The following is a 24,462-nucleotide window of genomic DNA, read 5'->3' on the forward strand; positions in this document are numbered from 1 at the left end:
ACTGATAATAACCCTGAAACACGTTTAAATTCTAAACATGTTTAGGTTTTTATGTGTTTAGATACATGTCCGTTTAGATCCTAAACGCTTTCCTAAACACGTTTAGACCTAAACATGTTGTAGATCCGTTTCAAATCTAAACGCTGTTTTTACAGTGTATATGTATTTAATAAATTAAGTCAGGAAGATTTCAAGAAGGGGAGCGGGGTTACATGGAATAATAAATGTTTATATGCACGTTAATTCCAGCTGCTTTATTGACCGCAGAGGAATATTTGTGAGTTAACATCCTTCTGATTAATCAGGTCACCGTGGTCACTGTGATCCCTACAACACCATGTGTTACTCTTCATGCTCTTAAAACTTTGGACAAGGTCAAGTCATAATAAATTCATCTTTTACATTTATTATATATTTTCTTTTTAGCTAATATTGATCCTTAAAGGTCTAGCAAACATCAAACGCTTGCGATAACTTGGTGTCCGTCGGCATCCGTCGTACGTACATGTAAATTGTTTAAAATTCCATCTACTATTCTCGATTTTGCCAATATTGCAAACTGGATTTGTGTATGCATGCAAATCCTACACAGAATGGAGTTTTACATAAACGTTTTACTAGAGTTTTCTGTAATACAATTTTTGACGAAAGGCACGTACAATTGACGAATCATATCTATGAAAGACCCGTTTGAGGAATTCTTCACTTTGAATATTCTATGTTTTGTCATATTTCCGTAATCTTAATCAAGACTGTTATGGTACCAAGATGACTTCCCGCCTAAATAATTGCCAAGTATGGACCAAGACATGCAACGTCATTTGTTAAATTGGATATTCATGCTTTAAAGTGCGTCTCATTGGCGTCTAAGCGTAAAGCGGGATAACCGATTTTTTCTAAGCGTGACACGTGAAAGTCAAATTATTGTACCGTGAAAACGTGAAATGAAGTCTAGCGCGACACGGAAAATTACAAAAAAAAAATGAGAATTTCTTACCTACATAGTGGTAAGCGGGATACGGGAATCTGACAAAACAATAAGCGGGATCCGGGATCAGACCCCCCCCCCCCCCCCCCCCCCCCAATGAGACCTCCATTAAAGGAATTTCGAGACGTACGATGTAAAAACTCACTAGAGGCTGTGTCGCTCACCTGGTATATTTGTTTACAATCGATGCATTAAATAATGCAACTATTATACTCTGGCTTTAGTTTCAGAGATATAAGCCAAAATCTGCATTATACCCCTATGTTCTATTTTTAGCCATGTTCGCAATGTAGGTTTGCAGGCGGGTTCATCGGACACATATTTTAAACTAAATACCCTAATGATGATTGTGAAAAATTTGGTTAAATATGTCTCAATTGTTTCAGAGGAGAAGATTTTTGTAAATAATTACATTAAAAAATGTAAAAAATTGACTTTAAAAGGCAATAACTCCTTAATTGACAATTTTGACTTATTTATAGGTCTTACTTTGCTGAACATAATAGTTTATCTCCATCTATAATACTATTCAAGATAATAAGCAAAAACTCAAATTACTTTAAGATTACCAATTCAGAATCAGAAACCCAACAAAAATTTGGCTGATTTTTCTGAAAATTTCAGGCCAGATACATGAAGACTTGACCACATAAACAATTTAACCCAATGTCAGCTTTGTCTAAATGCAAATTGATTCGGAGATATAGGCCAAAATCTGCAATTCAATATTATGTTCTATTTTCAGCCATGGCAGCCATCTTTGTTGGCGGGCCAGGATGTCGGACACATATCTTAAACTAGATACCCTTATGATGATTGTGGCCAAGTCTTATTAAATTTTGCCCAGGAGTTTTTGAGGAGATTATGATTGTGAAAGTTAATGAACGACAACGACGGACGACGTTTGATGGACGCCGCCAAGTGATAAGATAAACTCACTCAAGGCCTTTCAGGCCAGGTGAGCTAAAAAGGGGAAGGAGACAACTCCACAAAATTAATTTGCTAAACACAGACTCGTCATCAGTGAAAGAAAAATATCTCTTAGAATTGATCTCATTCACCTCCCCCTTTTTTATTCTTTCATTTCATTGACTAACAAAGGAAAATGGCATTTCAAATACATTGCCCCCTCCAAAAAAAATACCCCCAAAAAAACCAAACAAATCAAATCAAACATTATCTTTCTAAATTGTAAACTTTGAAACCCCTTAAAGATCCTAAAATTGAATAATAACACCCAAAATACGGTGTAATTTTAAAGTTAAATGAATACAACAGAATTCCCAGTTATTTGATCTCTCTCAATAGAGCTCGGTGGCGGATTTAGGAGTGGAGTGTCCCCGATCGGTCTCTTTACTCAGACAAGTTCATTGTCAATAAAAATAATAAAATATTATATAAATTTTGTCATTAAATTACGATTATGATACTACAAAAATTTTGATAAAATGTGAATGGTCTTTTGTTTAATGGTTTAGAGTCTATGTTTTATCCGATAAAACGGTCTTCTATTCTGAATTTAATGTATTTTTTAAAATGTTAGCGTATCGCGAATAAAACAGGCAGTTAGTATTTGAAAATAAATAAATATAGTTCAAGATATATACTTACGTCCCGATATATTACTTATGTTAACCACGATTGCACAAACTTGCGCGAGAATTGATGAAGCAAGTTTTTTTTTTAATATTAAGATATTGAGACTAATCATAACTGTGAATCATCACCATGCATCTGCTATATATGTCTTATGGTTTACTCCCATGTTAGGGGTACAGTTGTCATGGTCATGATGGTTGTAGCTCTTAATTTCTGCGTCATTTGGTCTCTTCTTGAGACTGTTGTTTCATTGGCAATCATACCACATCTTTTTTTTATATACTGAAAGTAAACCATCACTGTATATAATCACTATCAGACATGGGTACTCTTGACCTGGTTCCCTGCTCTTTGTCTAAGAAAAACACCATTACTGTAGTCTGTACATATACCTACGGCCAAGGGTACATATATAACCCTACCAGACCGTATACACCTTAAAATTATGTTCAAATATATTGAATCTATTGCATATAGCATTGATATATTGTATATATATATATATAAAATGACTGCGAAAACTTAACCTTGCTCACTGATCTAGATCCGACTTACCAAATATAGTTTTCCTATTTCTCATATTCATATGACAAAAATATATACAGGGTTGAAGCAGTCGCTGAACTACGAAAATTTGGGCAGACACAATGAACATATGAAACTGCGTAGCGTAGTCATGCTAATGCATATATACTTGTGCAAAAAGGTATGAAGCATCCAGGGATTTTTTATATACTGAAATATAAAACTTCATACGAATAGTTTAGCACACCTACAGCATGTATGTCTCGCATTATGCTGTTTTGTGGAAAGAGATAAAAATTGTGCCAAATATGTATACTAAGTCACAGTGCTATCACAATAAAACAATTCGTGTGGGTTTTTTTATATTTTGTTACACGAAATACCGTAAGGATTAGTCAAATCGTTTTGGCATTTTTTTATTAAACTTTTTGCCAAGGAAATTAATTTAATTGATATAGTTTTCTTAACGTACAGTGGCGAATATTTCATTCCTATTCGAAAGGAAAATAAACGTTCTGTAAGGTGCAGAGAGAGAGAGACAGAGATAAAATTGAGAATGGAAATGGGGAATGTGCCAAAGAGACAACAACCCGACCATAGAAAAAAAACAACAGCAGAAGGTCACCAACAGGTCTTCAATGTAGCGAAAAATTCCCGCACCCGGAGGCGTCCTTCAGCTGGCCCCTAAACAAATATATACTAGTTCAATGATAATGAACGCCATACTAATTTCCAAATTGTACCCAAGAAACTAAAATTAAAATAACGCAAGACTAACAAAGGCCAGAGGCTCCTGACTTGGGGACAGGCGCAATAATGCGGGGTTAAACATGTTTGTGAGATCTCAACCCTCCCCCTATAACTCGAGCCAAGTAGAAAAGTAAACGCATAACAATACGCACATTAAAATTCAGTTCAAGAGAAGTCCGAGTCTGATGTCAGAAGATGTAACCAAAGAAAATAAACAAAATGACAATAATACATAAATAACAACAGATTACTACATGTAGCAGTTAACTGACATGCCAGCTCCTGACTTCAATTAAACTGACTGAAAGATTATGATTTCATCATATGAATATCAGGCACAATCCTTCCGGTTAGGGGTTTAGTATCATACCATCATAACATATATGAGAAGAACATAATCTTTTTTACAAGGTGATTGTTTGAAGGCAACAACCATTTAACATGTTTAACTTTAAGGGGACCGGGTATTGTTTTTTTTTTTTTATTCTTGTTTATTGTAAAATTTGTGTTTCAACAAATGGACACATTTATATTCTTTTTTTTAAACAAACGAAATCATTGCTTTCTTACGTAGTATAAACAGAATATTTTTTGGCAATACTCCGAATTAAAAATGAGTGTGTACTCCTATGAAACCAACAGCAGTAAATAAAGCATTAATTGGTATAGATATACATGTAGTTGAATACCCACATTAGGGGCGTATTGAGGGTCCAAGATAGGGGTGTAATTGTCCAAAATGGTGAACAAATTTAAATTTTAGCAAACTGTTGTATTTTTTTAACAGTAAGTGGTACACCCTCAACAAACCCCCTCCCCCGAATCTGCCACTGGGCGTTTGTCGGATGCACATGATTGTTTATATTTATCAAAAGAAAAATGCTTTGATTGATGCTCTCCATCTTAATGAACGATTAATAAAAGGTCAAGTATGAAGAAACAAAATCTGTTCCAAACTAAAGAAAGTTAGGTAATATGTAAATATGGCTAAAGAATTTCTAATAATAATTAGCATTTTTCAGTCAACTGTTGAATTATTCATTTCGAATGCCCATGCAGGTGATCTTTCCCCATCACTAACGTCCATCTTATGTTATCGGCCGTCGTTGGCGTCAGTTGTTCGTTAACTTTTAAAACTATGCAATACGTCAATGTACGTCAAATTTAAGAATTTGAGTCAATTTAATGAGTAAGAATTTAGAAGCAGAAGTCGTTTGTGTCTAAAATACTCTTACATATTTTTTTATTATTTGATATTATTGACTCTGACCTGGCTTTCAGTAACTGCGAGTTGTCCCTGGGTTGTATACAAAGCTGTATTTTGTTGTTCTGGGGATGGATAAATACCCTGCCACTCTGTTTTTTGTTAAATGTATTTCTGTTTTGTATCAATCTGACGAGTTAAGCTCTTCTCAACAGATTTTTTTTCATATTTTTATGCCCCATTTATGGGCATTATGTTTTCTGGTCTGTGCGTCCGTTCGTCCGTCGTACCGTCCGTTCGTCCGTCTGTCCCGCTTCATGTTAAAGTTTTTGGTCGAGGTAGTTTTTGATGAAGTTGAAGTCCAATCAACTTGAAACTTAGTACACATGTTCTTTATGATATTATCTTTCTACATGTAATGCCAAATTAGAGATTGTTTCACATTTTCACGGTCCATTGGACATAGAAAATGATGGGGCGGATTTGGGCTTCCGTGTATTATGGACACATTTTTGTTTTCTAATGTTGCTCTGTCATGTTTGTTACATCACTGTTCAAGGTTTGCGCCTTCAAACTATAGTTTAACCCTGCACATTCTGTATGTGCCTGTCCCAAGCCAGGAAGGAGCCTGTAAGTCAGTGGTTGTCGTTGGTTCATGTACACATCATTTGTGTTTCATATCCGGAATAAACTTCCGGCGGACATAAACAACGTGCCCACGTCATTTTTCTTCAAAATTTTGGGTTCGTTAGATATCAACTTGCTGTATTCGACACAAAACAGTTGAACAGCTCGGTAAACCTCGCCCTTCGACTGTTTTCAAGCCTCATGCATACACGTTGATATGTTTCTGACGTGCAGTGACCGAATATTGTATATTTCTACATTTGTTTGTCCATTGTTCGACATTATATTAGTGTTATGTAGTTCCTAAAATAAAACTAGTTCAAGTCTATCAACTGTTCAAACGCTTGCAATTAGTTGTCTTTTGTCATTTGTACATTTCAATGTGTAGTTTTGGTTTTTATTATGACTGATTGTCCTGTTAATCGTACATTTGTATGTCAGTATCAACGTGTCTTTTCGCTGTTCGTGTCATTGGGTTGCTGTCTAATTTTCATTTTCACACCCCATACGTACCTTACTCATATATTTCGCAAATAAAGGATATTAATGCGCTAAGGCGTTGTGCACGATGTTCATACAACACGACGTTACACCAAAAAAGGGACATCAAAGAGTATTTTTCTGAAATTTTGTCATCGATTAGTTAAATTTGTAAATTTTTGTGATATATTTGTACCATGAATTACCTCAAATAGCGGAAATCTATTTAAAACATTTACCCTTAATTCACCTTAAAATTCTGTATTGTCGTAAGAAATGTAGGAAGGAAAAATGGGATAAAGGTAAACGGTTTCCCAGCAATATATTAAAAGGATCTACTAGTATATCTATTTCATGGTACTTCTGCAATGTAACGAAAACTTCGCCTTTTACATATCATTGCATATAGAGGATTGTTTTGGTGTCTCAAAATAGAACATTTCATTGGCATTTTGAATGAAAAGTGTTTGCCTCTAGCAACAATAAATCGATTAAAGCTATAATTGATAATAAAAATATCAAGATTTAATCTGTATCGAATGTATGTTCCGAGTCTGTCAGCAATCTGTGTCGAATGTATGTTCCGAGTCTGTCAACAATCTGTGTCAAATCTATGTTCCAAGTCTGTCATGTTCCGAATCTGTCAACAATCTGTGTCAAATCTAATATGTTCCGAGCTCAAGTCTGTTAACCATCTGCGTCAAATCTATATTCCGAGTCTGTCAAGAATCTGTCAAATCTATGTTTCGAGTCTGTCAAGAATCTGTGTCAAATCTAATATGTTCCGAGTCTGTCAAGAATCTGTGTCGAATCTATATTCCGAGTCTGTCAACAATCTGTGTCGAATCTAATATGTTCAGAGTATGTCAACAATCTACGTCAAATCTATATTCCAAGTCTGTCAATAATCTGTGTCAAATCTATGTTTCGAGTCTGTCAACAATCTGTGTCAAATCGAATATGTTCCGAGTCTGTCAACAATCTGTGTCGAATCTAATGTGTTCAGAGTATGTCAACAATCTGTGTCAAATATATGATCCGAGTCTATCAATAATCTGTGTCAAATCTAATATGTTCTGAGTCTGTCAAGAATCTGTGTAGAATCTATATTCCGAGTCTGTCAATAATCTGTGTCAAATCTAATGTGTTCAGAGTATGTCAACAATCTGCGTCAAATCTATGTTCCGAGTCTGTCAATAAACTGTGTCAAATCTAATATGTTCCGAGTCTGTCAAGAATCTGTGTTGAATCTTTATTCCGAGTCTGTCAACAATCTGTGTCAAATCTATGTTCCAAGTCTGTCAATAATCTGTGTCATATTACATATGTGTTCCGAGTCTGTTAGCAATCTGTGTCGAATCTATGTTCCCAGTCTGTTAACAATCTGTGTCGAATCTATGTTCCGAGTCTGTTAACATTCTGTGTCGAATCTATGTTCCGAGTCTGTTAACAATCTGTGTCGAATCTATGTTCCGAGTCTGTCATCATGCACCATTCTTATTTTTGACAGCCTTTGATATTTTTTGGCAAATTTCACCACACGATTTGTTTATTTATCAAGAACATTTATTTATAACGTCAGAAAAAAGCGAGGTTTTTATCAGGTAAAAAACCCCACATTAATTGCTATAACAAATAGAAAATTAACTTGGACCAAATGACAACCGCTTGAAAAACGACTGTATCACGAACAATGAGGCAAATTATGTCATTACGTACTTTTGTAAAAAGTTATTATTTTTATTTCACTTTATTGACATTTTTCTGATATATCTCACTTTCAGTCGTTGGGTTAGCGAAAAACATCGATGGACATTTTTCTTATTCCAGCTTAATATGCAGCCGCCGAGCCAAATGAAAATTGACAAAATGACGACTTTAATGTCACAAAGAACCGACACATGTCATTGTTCCCGCCAAGTTTCAGGAAGATCAGATATAAAGAAATAGGATCTCGCTACATACAGATATACATGACATAACAGTTAAAAAAGTTGTTCAAAAATGTAACGTTGGACATCCGTTTTTTTTACACTTAGTTTTGTTGTTTCAATCCTTAAATTTACAAGATATTACTATGCATATGACTAAGAGCTATAGAACATAATTGAACACATATTCTGAATTTGTTTTTATAGTGGTAAGATAGTGCTTGCTAACATTTTTTCTTTATTTTAGCGGAGGAAATTTCGAAGATTCTCTTTTAAATCCTATGGGTTGTAGGAACAGCGTGCGGTAACGTTTAAACAAATTACATTTGCTATCTGTCCTCTACCGTTATGAACGTATTTATTCAATGAGCTTCCGAAAGCGACAAGCGAAAATACAAAAAAAAAAACAGTTTCTATAACCAATTCAGTGTCAACTTTCATTTGTTTAAAAAAAAAGGGGGGGTGCAGTTTTTCCTGCCTCTCCTAATTTTGAGAGCCATTATTTCATCTTTCTTAAGAAGTATTTCATCCGATAAGAAATGTCGTTGTAACACTTCACAGTTGGAAGCCTCATATCTCGAAGAACGTCATTATTATATCTCTCAATCCATGTGTATGAACCATATGGTTTTCTAGCTGTCTAAACGGTGTTTGTAATTTATAGCGTGTGTCTCCCGCCAAAATACAGCACACGGTTTGTTTGTGAAACCTATACACAGCTATTTTACTCTTGGAATTCTTAATGAAGGTAGGTATATACTATTTTTAACATTCAAATTCATGAAGATATTATTTTAATAGTTTTTTTTGTTAACCTTAAAATATTCTCATAGATGTTTTAAAACTTCAATAAGTATTAATTGAATAAATGAATAAGTAAAAATAATTATATATCAATACCCGTGTGTCTGGTCAAGAACAACAAAAATAATAATATAACATGTATAATCATGATAATACTATTTCTGATAATAATAATAATAAAATAGACGATGATGATTATGGTGTGAATAAAAACATGCTGAAAGTATTTTAGTTTTATAGCATACATGTACATGTAGTGCAGAACTTCACGGACGTATGATAAACTGATTATTTTGATTCTTCCGTTTCTGCCTTAGAGCAGACATTTTTATTAATGTTCTTCCTTTTTTTTTTAATTAATATATATTTTTTTATGGCCAAAAGTTTTATTCATATTAAACAAATGATATTCAAATACATACTTATATATAAGTTATAAAATTAACTGGTGGGGAGGTTCGTGTTGCTCAGTCTTCAGGGTTGTGTTCTGTTGTTTGTCTGTTTTTCTTTATAGCCATGTCATTGTCAGTGTATTTGTCAACCTACGAGTTTGAATGTCAATTTGGAATCTTTCGCTTCTCTTTAAAATGTCTTTTTGGACTAAAAATCACTAAACATAATTGACAATTTCGTATAATGACAACGAAAACTATGATATTACTTTCTGTATGATATAAGTCAAGAATTAAGAAACTTCAAAATGAAATGCGAACCGAAATTTATCAGTTAAAAGATTTATATTGGATTTGTTATACCAGTTCAGGGTCCAAAAGGGGGGGTAGAGGTTCGGAACCCCTGGTTTTGGACGATCCATGCATTTATATGGGAACTTTTATTTGGAACCCTTCCCCCTTTTTCCTGGGTTGGAACCCCCTTTGAAAATCCCCCCATGTTCACATAATTTAGAAAGGGCGAAGTCGAAATGATGATTTACTGGTTTAAGTATTAGTTAAGATATTTTGAGAATTAAACATTTATTTTTATAAAGACACTTTGTGAATGAAAGAAACACTTACCATTTTGACTAGTTCCATCTCCATAATTGAACTTCTGTCATAATAATGTAAAGTCTTCCCAAAGTATCACAAAAAGATGTAAGACTTGCTTGTAAAGATTTCACCACACTGGTTGATAGATATTTGCATTGTTGTTGTTGTTGTTGTTTTTAATTCCACAACACAGTATATTCCAAAAATTGTGTATGACTAACTAACACGGTTTCACAAGACTTAGTATCAATAATTTTCAATTTGTAATTTGTTGATACGAAACAAATATTCAGTATGCATAATATATGTCTATAAGTTTTAAGATTATCATATGGCGTGCTAACATTTTTATATTCTGTAACTATATTTCCAAACGTATTTCAAACATTTAAAGTGGAACGGAAGTAGAGTAAGTTTGAAAATTTTGAAAATAAGCGACGTATACTCATTGGTTCAAAATTCAAATTCGATTCCAGGTCATGGAAGGCAATATTGAGAATGTAGTCAATATATTACGAAGAGGACGTTTCAAAGAAAACTGATAAAGGTGAGTACAAATATTGTATACATATTTTTCTTGTAATGGAAAAAAGGTTATTAGAAACGTAACTTTGTAGACGTAACTATTTTGTATAATCGAGAATGGTCGTAACAAGCCTTCCCAGAGATGGTGTCATGTTAGTCCAAATAATTATGACGTCAGCCCCTGTCTGGCAAGGCTATCTTTTTCGGGGACGCCTTCCTACGACGAGCGTCCCAGATTTATTTTTTAAAATAGCCTTGCCAGACGTCATAATTATTTGGACTAGTGTCATGTTGTAGCGGAAGGAACTTTCACTGAAATATTTCGACAGATGTTTTCAGTTTAAAGTTCTGTTTTTTCAACTAGTGATTCTTGTGCATCATTTATATTTTCTGAAAAAACTAACAGATGGGGTTATCTCACCAAGCCGATCAATGTATTCGTGTACAAATCCAATTTTATAAGATTTTTTTATAAGAAGTGTTATTTATAGATATAGGAAGATGTGGTGTGAGTGCCAATGAGACAACTCTCCATCCAAATTATAACAGTTTAAAAAAGTAAACCATTATAGGTCAATGCACGGCCTTCAACACGGAGCCTTGGCTCACACAGAACAACAAGTTATAAAGGACCCAAAACCATGCAAACGGGAAAACCAACGGTCTAATCTATATAAAAAAAAATATAATTATAATTTCTACATATGCCTCTTGTTTTTTTGAAATTATAAATACAAAACTTGTCTGGTGTATGGCAAAAAGACAGCGAACAAAGACTAGAAGACAAACTTTAACAAAGACTAGAAGACAAACTTTAAAACGCATTGTGTCTGCAATTTACCAAATGGAAGTGCAATATATTGAACAAATTACTATATGTGACAAACACGTTTTTCGATTGTTGACAGGGGCTGCTATCATGGCTATATAATTTTGCTGCTGCTATGTCTAAGCAATCTACACTTATTAAGGCACTTGTGAATATATCAAGTTTAATATTTTTCATGAATCACGAGATTATTATATGTATCTTTTTTTTAATTATGTTAGACAAAATAGAATGTCGTATTTAATGTACACACTATTTAGTTGTAATACTAGCGTCAATGATAAACGCAACTTTAAATGACAAATCAAATTCGTATAACAAAAGATTATTTTGAAGAAATTGAATAATTGTTAGGAAATTTCTTTTTGTTTTATGAAATAGCAAATGCTATTAATCTTGCGAGTGGAATAAACCATTTTGGGAAATAAATATATGCCTACATGATGTAGTATCGTAAATTTCTTTGTTCTCTTCTCTGAGATTCCCACCTATATACAAGGGTCATTGCATTCATGAAATATATTTATTTTTCTATTTTATTTCAAATTTGAATTTATTTATATTTAAAAAAGTGAGGGAAAAAAGAAAAATGAACTTGTATTTAGTACACTGTATATACATGTGTTTGAACTGACAAGAGATTCAAACATTAGAACATTTCTAAAATAAATAAACGTGTTGATAAAAAGGAGGTTGAAGATACTAAGGGATGAATTAATTAGCCATTCTTTGGTTTATGAGTGGATTAAAGTAATGTGGTTTATCATTGTTAAGATCGATGGACAGTATTTACCGCACCGCTTGTGGTTTCTCAATTTTTATATCAATTTGAAATCTAAAAACTAGTATTTATAAAAAAGAAGATGTGGTATGATTGCCAATGAGACAACTATCCACAAAAGACCAAAATGACACAAACATTAACAACTATAGGTCACCGTACGGCCTTCAACAATGATCAAAGCCCATACCGCATAGTCAGCTATAAAAGGCCCCGATAAGACAATGTAAAACAATTCAAACGAGAAAACTAACGGCCTTATTATGTAAAAAAAAAATGAACGAAAAACAAATATGTAACACATAAACAAACGACAACCACTGAATTACAGGCCCCTGACTTGGGACAGGCACATATATAAATAATGTGGCGGGGTTAAACATGTTAGCGGGATCCCAACCCTCCCCCTAACCTGGGACAGTGGTATAACAGTACAACATAAGAACGAACTATAAAAATCAGTTGAAAAAGGCTTAACTCATCAGATAGACAAAAAATACAAGTGGACGTGGCCGGGTATGTTATCAAGAATATGAGGGCTCAAGAATTATGTATTGAATAAATTTAGCACAGCACATAGCATTAGTTAATGATAAACTATAATAGCATTAAGTTGTTATTATAAATTTTTTTTATAGTATTGAAACAAATACTTGAAATATACACTATTTGATTATTGATAAGGACAATCTCTTGAGAATTTTTGCTTGTCTGATTTGACAATCCTTATCATTTTGTTTGCATTTAAATTATGATAATATTAGCCAAGAAATCCTCCGGCATACTGGAAAATAATCATATGGACTTGAGCTCTTAAAATTGACTGCTGCTGACACTGAATTTCTATGAAGAATTTTTTATCGATTTCATACATTTGTCATATGACTGCAAAAAAAAAATACGTTCGTATATTGCTATCACGTCGTCGTCCGAAGAACATTTGGGTTCCGGACAATAACTTTAGTTTAAGTGTTCGGATCTGTATAAAATCAAAACCACAGAAGGGAGGTTGGGATTGTATATGGGAGGTGATGGTTACATACCTATAGGAAAAAAAGGGCCAAAAAGGGGGCCAAAAACAAGCATTTTTCGAGTTTCAGGACAATAACTTGTGTTTAAGTATTTTCATTGCTCGAAAATTGTACTACAAGGTTCAATACCATACGTAAAAGGATAGGATTCATTTTGGGGTTAATTGTCCAAACCGTTCAGGAATCAGGTGCCAAAACAAGCATTTTCTAGTTTCAGACAATAATTTGTGTTTAAGTGTATGGATGTCTCTTACAATGTAAATTGAACCACAATTTAGAAAAAGAAAATTTCTTCAAACACATTTTTTTAGGGAAAGGGTACAAAAATATTTTTATTTTAGGGGTCGGCGGTCAAATTTTTCCCTCCGAAAATATCAGAAATTATTTGTACAAAGGCAACTACATTTTATCTAAATTTCATTTTCAGCTTTTTTTTTGTTACTTCTTGGTATTTCTTTACATATCTTGCACTTATAATGAGTTTTGATGATAATTAGTTTTATAAACAAATGCACGTGTCTTACTGATACAAGATAAGAATATGTAGGCAGTACATTGTGGTTAATCAATATAATCATTTCATAGCTTTATAACTACTGACACTTTTGAGATCATTAATAGTAGGTTTATCCTGGTGGGCGGAGTTTTGGCCATATCAGTAGCAACTGACTTAAGTTATAGCATGGAAGTAATATTTAGATATTACTTCCATGGTTATAGCAAGGTCAATAATGATATTACATCTCCCGCCAGATCTGAATTTCGATGCATAGGGTGTGCATTTCCATTATATATTTAGAATAGCTGAAATGGAATGCTTTCTTACTGGTCAAAACCTAATTGATATATGATAATTAAAAGGCCAATCCTGAAGTATCTCCATATTTTACATGTGTGAATTATATTGAATTTAATGGGGTGCAAGTAGGAAAATCCTTATTTAATCAATTGTCACACATTCATTGTTATCATGAAAATGAAGTTTTAAATGAAATTAGCTCCTAGATGAGTGCCCCTATATTCCTGATTTTCACACATGTTGTTCCTTGACCAGTTATCTTCAAAATTTTGTCTTAGATTTCCAAAAACATCAATGGAACAAATTGTATACTGGTATCTAATTAAATTAAGGTAGCACTACAGTCAGAATTTTCTGACTCCAACCAACAGTCTTTAAAGATTAATTTCTCAAAAACTACTCAAGGGATTTTTAAAATCTTTAGCTCATTATAGAGGTGAAATATTAATTCTTCTTAATCTGTAAATAAATTAATTTTTGGTATGATTAATCTCAAACTATAGCTCCTTAATTGCCAAAAAAGTGGTCTTCCAACTCGGATGAAAATGACACATTCAGGTCAAATGGTAGTGAAAATTTGTTTTCATCGCTTTAATCAACCATACACTATAAACAAAACCGTGTCTCAGATTTTTGATATATGCCTCCAGTAAGAAGATATATTGATTTAACTGCTGGTTACCACACCTCATTTCACCTTTCATCTTTGGACAACTATAAATTCATTTAGAAACAAATTATCCAAAAACTGGGACACGGTATTGTAGAAAATACTCCCTTTAATCACATATATCAAAGTCAAACCAAAAGGGGTACCAATGAAGTTTCTATTTTCATTTTTTGCTAACAGTTCTCATGAAAATTGTTCAGAGAAATTACCTAAAAACTGAATTTCCCCCTTAGAACCCCTATAAATGCATCATTAAAACAAAAGTTCCACTGAGAACACCCCAGGAGTGTCCTGACACCATTATTTTATCAATATAACCACACACTTTGTGTCTTTGATGCTCTAATACTGTAAATTTTGAATTATATGTGCACTGACCAACACTAACTTAGCATTTGGCGGGAGTTTGACGTCACAGATTTGACCAACATCTGTGATGTAGCAATTTTAAAATATAGACAAAGCTCCGCCTCTCTCCAGACAGTCTAAGATAAGAGAATAACAGGAATGACCAGCTGCATAAAAACAAATTTTTAACATCATTATATTCACTATAAAGAATGATTTCATTTGTATTTTAAAAAGAAATATACTATGAAATTAGCTAGAACATTAAAATTATGCAATAAAAGACATGTCCCAAAAAAGATCAAGACCTGATCCCCCTTGCTGGAAATAGACTGCCTCACATGATTCTTCAGTTTTATGGAATTTAAAAATTTCACATAAACTTAAAATTGGTTAAAGTGCCTGAAACTCCTAACAAAAGACAGATTCAGAGACATATACTTCTTGTTTGTAGTAAGAACCTTAAATGTTTAAAGTTTGTCAGAGGCTTTCAAAGATACTTTCACACTCTTATCCTTATATATATAGTTTTGTTCATTTTAGTAAGATTTTTTTCCCTTTAGATTTTCTCCTTTTTAATAACTTTCCCTTTTCACTGTTTACTTCAAAGCTATATAGATTACTTTGTTGCAATACACATGATACAATGAGATAAGACCACACTATTCTTCTTGTGGTCAGTGATTAACATTAACAGATGATTGACATATTAGACTCTCCTAAATGCCTATATATTTAGATTAATTACCATGTGCCTTTATTTACATAATTTCATTATCAATTTACTCCCTGTTGTGATTTGAAAATTGATTTTTGGATTTTTACAAACTGTGCAGAATAATACTTACTTTAAAATTATGTGATAAAAAAAATATCTTTAAAAAATCACTGTTAGACTGAAGTGCTACCTTAAGAGATCTCTTATGAATTGAGGTTGCAAACTTCGTTGAAGGTTAATGAGAGAATGAAATACAATAGAAAAAATCCGAGACACTCTTTTGGAGGTCAAACTGTGTTGTACAAGAATCTATAAAATATTTTGGTTTGGTATGAATAACAAAGAAGCTAATTTCATTCTAGTGTGAACATCCCAATACTTGCATGGCGCTTGCATTTATTATGTTTTTACGCAAAATGTGTATCTTGAAACATGAATTAATATGAAAATGAAGAGATGTGTATTGTAGTTTGTTTGGATCCTATATTAGTTATTTGTCTCTGTGACTCGTATAATTAAAGAACTGAAGTACTGAACATCGGATGACCGCAAGTTCTCGTGGATGGTCAAAAGCACTTGCCACAGAAAGAAATCACATCTCTATACCTGATACTGAGGTTAATGTACAGAGATATTTTTTTTTCTGAGACAAGTTCGAGCGTGGATGATGAAGAAATGACAGGAAATTCAAAATCATGTAATAACTATTATATTGTAGTGATACAAATCAGTATACACTGGTTTGTTGTTATATCTTATATTAATATATCAGTTACATGTATATATAATTTTCATCCATTTGTATATTATTATATTTTACTATTCTAAAAATAGTGCAGTGCAATTGTATGGTGGACACTCTTCTGTAGACATTCGATTTTTTTTTCTAAAGGATTGGATATATGAATAGGCATTCTTATCTTCCCGCAAACACAATCTTCTATGCAGAGTTACCGGTCATTGCCGGGATTGCCGCAACATGTTCTTGAGATATCTTCCGCATGTTTTGTGCATAGATATTTAAATGATTTTTTACTTTACATTACAAGGAATTTTATTTTGCACTCGTTTATGTGCGCGTATTTATCATGTTTAAAGATCGGTTACAAACCCGAAACGAAAGTTACGTAATGGAAATCTAGGCAATAGCAATACATCAGAATGCCCTCACGGTCATCGCGATGTAAAAATATGTTCCATACATTACATGTACTTTTTTAAAATTGATTTAAATATTGTATTTCAGGTTACCAAGATAATTTGGATGAGGAGACTGACCAGATGACCAATCTACACGAACTCAAAAGATAGGTAATCCTTATTAATCATTTTCAAATGAAAAACAAACAGAAAACATTATAACATTAGTAACTATAATTGTGCAACTATATTTGTTGAATATTTGTATATCTATATTTTGAGGCCTTTTCAAAGGTCCAAATAATTTTCTTGTTTGTTTTTTTAACCTGGCAACTCTTAAATATTAATTTCTTTAAATAGTGTAACTCTTATGTTCATATCTTCTGTTTTCTAAAAAAAAATAACAATCAGATACTATATGTGTTTACAAAACTGATCATCTTCAAAACTCATTAACAGAGCAATTTATGGAAGTATATGTGTCGTCTGTGGTTGAAAATATTACTAGGTAACAAAAGCAACTGGAAAAGAAATTTGAAAAATCGTATTGTTATACCTGAATATCGCTTTCCTTCGTACATCAGACCACAACAACGAAGACCCGACCCCTACGAGAAATACATATACACAGACAAAAAGCAGAACATAACACATACTATTAGTCTAGATAGACGGTTTTGCTACCGGCATGACATTTTGTAAACTAGTGTTGCGTGTGCACAAACGTTTACAATGTACTCATCTATAATACAGTCCAACTTTAAAATAACTTGCCTAGTATCTTTGCAGAGACAATTAATGTGTTTTAATCAAAGAATATATTTCCATACAGACAAAGGTGCTTGTGGTTCATTGAATGACCGTCATGATCTCATTGCTTGTGGAGGGTGTTTGCCAATATCTCAGGATATGTGTCTGTCAAGATCGCGATGCTTGTGGTGTATGAAAATATCTCAAGTAAGTTACCGTCAAGTTCTCGATGCTTGTGGCGTATGAACATCTTTAAGTTGAGTGGCTGTCAAGGTATCGGTGCTTGTGGTGTTAGAACACGTCTCAATATAACTGACAGTTACGTTCTTGGTGCTTCCGTTATTTTACTGTTTCTCCAGACAAGTGACTGTTAAGTTCTCGGTGCTTCTGTTGTTTTACTGTTTCTCCAGACAAGTGACTGTTTAGATCGTGCTGCTTCTGTTGTTTTACTGTTTCTCCAAACGAGTGACTGTTAAGATCTTGGTGCTTCTGTTGTTTTACTGTTTCTCCAGACGAATGACTGTCAAAATCTTGGTGCTTCTGTTGTTTTACTGTTTCTCCAGTCGACTGACTGTCAAGATCTTATTGCTTCTGTTGTTTTACTGTTTCTCCAGACGAGTGACTTTCAAGATCTTGGTGTTTCTGTTGTTTAACTGTTTCTTAAGATGAGTGACTGTCAGTATCTTGGTGCTTCTGTTGTTTTACTGTTTCTCCAGACAAGTGACTGTCAAGATCTTGGTGCTTCAGTTGTTTTACTGTTTCTCCAGACGAGTGACTGTCAAGATCTTGGTGCTTCTGTTGTTTTACTGTTTCTCAAGATGAGTGACTATCAAGATATTGGTGCTTCTGTTGTTTTACTGTTTCCCCACATGAGTGACTGTCAAGATCTTGGTGCTTCTGTTGTTTTACTGTTTCTCTAGACGAGTGACTGTCAAGATCTTGGTGCTTCCGTTGTATTACTGGTTCTCAAGATGAGTGACTGTCAAGATCTTGGTGCTTCTGTTTTTTTTTATTGTTTCTCAAGATGAGTGACTGTAGAGATCGCAGCGTTTGTGCTGCTTTATTGTTTATCAAAATTAGTGACTGTGAGTCTCATTGCTTGTTCTGTTGTACTTCATATCCTGATGAGTGACTATTAAAAGATCTCTGGTTTTGTGTTGCTTTACTGTTTCTCAAGATCAGTGACTGCGAGATCTCGGTGCTTGTAATTCTTTTCTGTATCCGAAGATGAATGACTGTCAATATTTCGGTGTTGTTTTACTTTACTGTATCTCTTGATGAGTTACTGTGAGATCTCTGTGCATAGATGCATTATTGTATCTGAAGCTGAGTGACGAACAGGATCTCAGTGCTAGTGTTGCTTAACTGTATATTTAGATGAGTGACTGTCAAGATATTAGTGCCTGTGTTGCTTTGTCGTTTCTCGTAATCAACGACTTAGAAATTTTGGTTCTTGTGATTCATTATTGTATATCAAGATGAGTGATTGTCAATATTTGTCGTTGCTTGTGGTGCATTACTGTATCTCAAAATGAGTGATTGTGAGATATCGATGATTGTGTTGCTTTATTGTTTTCATGATTGACTGAAATATCTCAATCATTATTGTATCTCGAGATGAGTGACTGTCAAGAGTATCAGTAATTATATCGGTGCTTGTGTTGCTTTGATGTATCTTAAAATACATGTACCGGTGTATGTGACGCATTACATAATCTCAAGACGGTTGACTTTAAGAAAATTTTGAAATTTTGTTTTTTACCGACCCAAGTTTATATTCCTGCTAAAAACCGGTAACCTCGTCAGTGTTTTCTGTAATTTCTATTGATTTTTATTGTGTGTAGATTTTGGTGTTAAGTGCAAATATTTGGAAGTTTAAATGATCTGAACTCATTTGTTCAGAAATCGATTCGAACGATATTAACTATACATTATTTTGTTGAACAGGTGTTTTGACATTCAGGATGTGGTTAGATTGCTGGTTCATTGACATGTACCTCACTCCTCCTTTTATTCATACTTAATGTATCGAAGAAACTTTAAAATAGGGTGTTGAAGTTTTATTTGCTTTCTTTTTCAGGCAACATTTCCTGGTTTAGAGAAAAACTGAAACACCAATATTGTGTGTACATGTTGCGATAAACAATTATAACAACACAACTCATTTGTTCTCTTGTTAGTTTGGAAATACAAGTTGACGTCGGAAAGGAAACTGAATGCTCTACAACATTGAAAAAAGTGTTATATATAGTGCTTCTACGTGTATGTGTGGGACTCTAAATAACTCCAAACAAGTATCAGCAGCTATTACATCATGTATTAGGAGGATATGATCCAGAATATATACATATATATGAGGATAAGATTTACAAATCTTTAAAGTGTGAATATTGTACAAATGTACAAAATTGTCACTTACAATGAGCAGAATGTCTTACTTACTATAATATTCAAAGACGTGTAACAAAGTTTCCAGCTATAATTTTTCCAGACGTTTAAGGTCAAATTCAATTCTATTTGTATCTTTCAGTAATCATTCATAATCTTAATTGGACACATGACAAACATATTGCTGTTGTATGTGTGTACTTTTAATCAGACAGTAGCCTGAAATTAAAATTTATTTAATGTGCTTAAGGGAGTTTATTAATGTTTATCAAAATTTTATGTTTTTGTAATGAAAGGAAAGGATTTAGTGTTTACCAATCATTTGTCAATTTTTTATTCTACAAAGACTTTATCACAAAGCAACAACTCTCACCTCACTGCAAGGCCACCACAATTAATTGAATTCATTTATTATTATAATATTGCTTTTAAAGTAGATGTATTTTCTTTTCATACGATATATACATGTCTATGTTTCGTTTTACCTTGTTAACAATAATGCCCTTACCATAATTTTAATAACACTACATTGTGTTTTTGGTCAGAATTCTGATATACATTACATGTCAATATTATTCATGTCCTTCTGAATTCTGATAAGAAGCTAATATAGTAGCAATGAAACCTTAAAAGAATTCTGATAAGACTAACATCTGATAACAATAACCTTCTTAACAAAATTTTGATAAGACAGTCGCATCTCAAGCAATAACCTTCTTAACAGAATTCTGATAAGAATCATCGAATATAGTACCAATGAAACCCTTAACAGAATTCTGATAATACTTACATCTGATAACAATAACCTTCTTAACAGAATTTTGATAAGACAGTCGCATCTCAAGCAATAACCTTCTTAACAGAATTCTGATAAGACTTACATCTGATAACAATAGCCTTCTTAATAGAATTCTGATAAGAATCGAATATACAGAACCAATGAAACCCTTAACAGAATTCTGATAAGACAGTCGCATCTCATTACAATAGCCTTCTTAACAGAATTCTGATACGAATCGAATATATAGAACCAATGAAACCATTAACAGAATTCTGATAAGACAATCGCATCTCATAACAATAGCCTTCTTAACAGAATTCTGATAAGACAGTCGCATCTCATAATAATAGCCTTCTTAACAGAATTCTGATAAGAATCATCGAATATAGTACCAATGAAACCCTTAACAGAATTCTGATAAGACTTACATCTGATAACAATAGCCTTCTTAACAGAATTCTGATAAGACAGTCGCATCTCAAGCAATAACCTTCTTTACAGAATTCTGATAAGAATCATCGAATATAGTACCAATGAAACCCTTAACAGAATTCTGATAAGACTTACATCTCAAAACAATAGCCTTCTTAACAGAATTCTGATAAGACAGTCGCATCTCAAAGCAATAGCCGTCTTAACAGAATTCTGATAAGTTAGTAGTATCTTGTATCGATGGCTTTCTAAACAAAATTCTTATTTGTCTGTAGCATCTAAGCTGGTCTCTTATGGGATATTGTTCTTCTGATAAGATGATTGTTTCTGAAATACATATTTTGACTCTATCAGAGTTCTGTTAAAGCCTCTTAAAGTTTAATTTGGGTAAGATATCTAGTGATCTTAGCAAAATTTGGAAACAGTTTACAGCTTATAACAAGTGTTAAAGTATGTAAAACTGATATGCAAGTAGTGAAATAGATCCAAGGAGTACGTTACACAGTAAGATACATATCATGTGGCAATTCTTCTTTGAAAATTAACGTTCTTATAGTTGCTAGTTAGAAATTGTCTCTTTCTTAACTTGCCAGACCCAGAATTTGATCATTTGGAAATAATCAATTGCAAATGGAAGCTGTTATATCTACCTTTTTTGTTAAAACACCACAATGATTCCATACCTTCAAGCACCTACATAGCCATTTTTACTTAGTAAAATAGAAGATAAGGGGGGGTTCAAATATTTATTCATCATAATTTTATATAGTTCAAGATAAAGTGATCAGCCATCATACATAGTTGGCAAAAAGTATGTCTGTTTTAGTTTAGCCACATTGTCAACTTTTGTACCACTACTGAACATGTTTGTAACAGAAGTTGTTGAATTGATAAAGTTGTGGTCTTTCTGGTGGGTAGCTGTCTCCATATTTTTGGTCAAGTAATTAGGGCCACCATAATCAGCTTTGCCTGAAGTGTAGTAAGCATGGTCTTGACCCTTGGCACTGGACTTGCACCATTTTTTAATTTGGCTAGATACTGTGTCTTCTTTAATTTGATGCTGGGGTACAAGTATTTGGTGATAACATACAGTTTGCATTTTGTCAAATTATAAGACAAACACACTTATTTAGGTATTTCATTGGACCAGATAGAAGACATATCATATTTGAGTTGATTTTATTGTCTTTCAGGTTCAGTATAAACTAAGTCTGTTCCATGTTTTCAACAGCATCAAAATTAATTAAAGTCGATGTTTATACAACTGTTCCATTGTCAGTATCACTTTTAATCATCCAGACATGTTTATTTAACTAGCTAGTTGATTACTAGGTAAATGCCAGCCAATCATCTTTTATTGTTGTATATACAGTCTAATCCTTAACACCTTCATTGATTACTCGAGGCTATTTTCTATTTACCTTTTTGACACAAATTCCATTACAGGAAACTTCCGATTTTCTCGGACTTTTCCCATATCAATTTAGAGTTTCTCGGACTTTTTCCCTGTCTGTATCTATTTTGTAAACAGAAATGTCTACTGAAATTTTTTCGAGATCGACATTTTGAAAAAGCGGAAGATTTCAAATTTTAACGGGAGGGACGGAAGAGGGTCTGAAAAGCGGGAGATTTTAACTCCCGCCGGAAGAATCACATGTATGGGACAGGGACAGGGACAGGCAGACAAAGGTTAAACAGTATACCCCCACTTTTTTAAAGCAGGACATGGGACAGAGAGACAGGCAGACAAAGGTAAAACAGTATACCTCCACTTTTTTAAAGCAGGGCATGGGACGGACAGGCAGCCAAAGGTAAAACAGTATACCCCCACTTTTTTAAAGCAGGACATGGGACAGAGAGACAGGCAGACAAAGGTAAAACAGTATACCCCCACTTTTTTAAAGCAGGACATGGGACAGAGAGACAGGCAGACAAAGGTAAAACAGTATACCTCCACTTTTTTAAAGCAGGGCATGGGACGGACAGGCAGCCAAAGGTAAAACAGTATACCCCCACTTTTTTAAAGCAGGACATGGGACAGAGAGACAGGCAGACAAAGGTAAAACAGTATACCTCCACTTTTTTAAAGCAGGGCATGGGACGGACAGGCAGCCAAAGGTAAAACAGTATACCCCCACTTTTTTAAAGCAGGACATGGGACAGAGAGACAGGCAGACAAAGGTAAAACAGTATACCTCCACTTTTTTAAAGCAGGGCATGGGACAGGGACAGGCAGACAAAGGTAAAACAGTATACCCCCACTTTTTTAAAGTGCATGGGACAGATAGACAGGCAGACAAAGGTAAAACAGTATATATTCCCACACTTTTTTAAAGCGAGAGCATGGGACAGAGAGATAAGCAGACAAAGGTAAAACAGTATACCCCCACTTTTTTAAAGCAGGGCATGGGACAGAGAGACAGGCAGACAAAGGTAAAACAGTTTACCCCCACTTTTTTAAAGCAGGACATGGGACAGAGAGACAGGCTGACAAACTGAGGTAAAACAGTTACCCCCACTTTTTGAAGGCAGGACATGGGACAGAGAGACATGCAGACAAAGGTAAAACAGTTACCCCAACTTTTTTAACGAAGGGGTTTAAAAAGTGAGATGATACTTACAGGGCAATCATTAACTGTTATCACAGAGCTATGTCTCGCCTTTTTGTAATTTTGATTATGCAAATGTTGAAATCAAAATAGCAATACTTTAACAACTTACACAATTAAGTTATGCAAATATTCAAAGTCAATGAACCATGACTAAGTTACATGGCTAAAAAATCTCCATGTATAAAATGAAATGTGCCAATACTAATACAGTTGTTGTATACATCCAAATACCATTGACTTATGATCTTTTTCCCAAACCTAATACAAACATTAACTTGTAAGCTATGTAAACGTTTCAAAGTCAATAAACCATGAAGAGGAGGTGGGGCTATATAATCTCCATGGAAATGATACATGCAAATAACAATAAATATAGAATAAAGGACTTTTTGTTTTTGATACTGACTTTATCACAGTAAAATATCAGGTGAGCCCGAACCTTCGGGCTCACCTGATATTTTAAATTTTAAATTTCTTAGTAATATCATTAGTCAGAATGGAAATCTTTTTCATTCAGCACAAGAATTAGCCAAAAAATCTATGAAAGTTATGTATTCTAAAAAAACATATTGTAATTCGATTCATCAGAATCATGTAAATTTGTCAAACCATTTATTTAACTCACTTGTTATACCAATATTAACTTATAACAGTGAAATATGGTATATGGATGCATACTCATCCTTTTATAAAGCTTCTATTAAAGGAGATAAAAATAATAACTAGAGGCTCTAAAGAGCCTGTGTCGCTCACCTTGGTCT

General features: G+C 33.6%; 3 long non-coding RNA genes across 3 annotated transcripts in view; 1 reads left to right on the plus strand and 2 right to left on the minus strand.

The window, feature by feature from the left end:
* Positions 1-10,112, minus strand: part of LOC139486110 (uncharacterized) — a 15,067-nt gene extending 4,955 nt beyond the window's left edge. The window contains exon 1 of the long non-coding RNA XR_011655476.1: positions 9,925-10,112. This is a non-coding gene — a long non-coding RNA (uncharacterized lncRNA). The remainder of the gene's footprint in view (positions 1-9,924) is intronic.
* The window catches only part of LOC139486113 (uncharacterized), a 63,998-nt gene that overhangs the window by 25,011 nt on the left and 14,525 nt on the right, over positions 1-24,462 (minus strand). The gene's annotated exons all lie outside the window — the stretch shown is intronic.
* Positions 8,737-20,383, plus strand: LOC139486111 (uncharacterized). Its single transcript, XR_011655477.1, has 4 exons — positions 8,737-8,852; positions 10,374-10,444; positions 16,845-16,909; positions 19,569-20,383. It is a non-coding gene; the product is annotated as an uncharacterized lncRNA (long non-coding RNA).

The sequence above is a fragment of the Mytilus edulis genome, chromosome 8 (assembly GCF_963676685.1).
Source record: "Mytilus edulis chromosome 8, xbMytEdul2.2, whole genome shotgun sequence".
Lineage (NCBI taxonomy): Eukaryota > Metazoa > Mollusca > Bivalvia > Mytilida > Mytilidae > Mytilus > Mytilus edulis.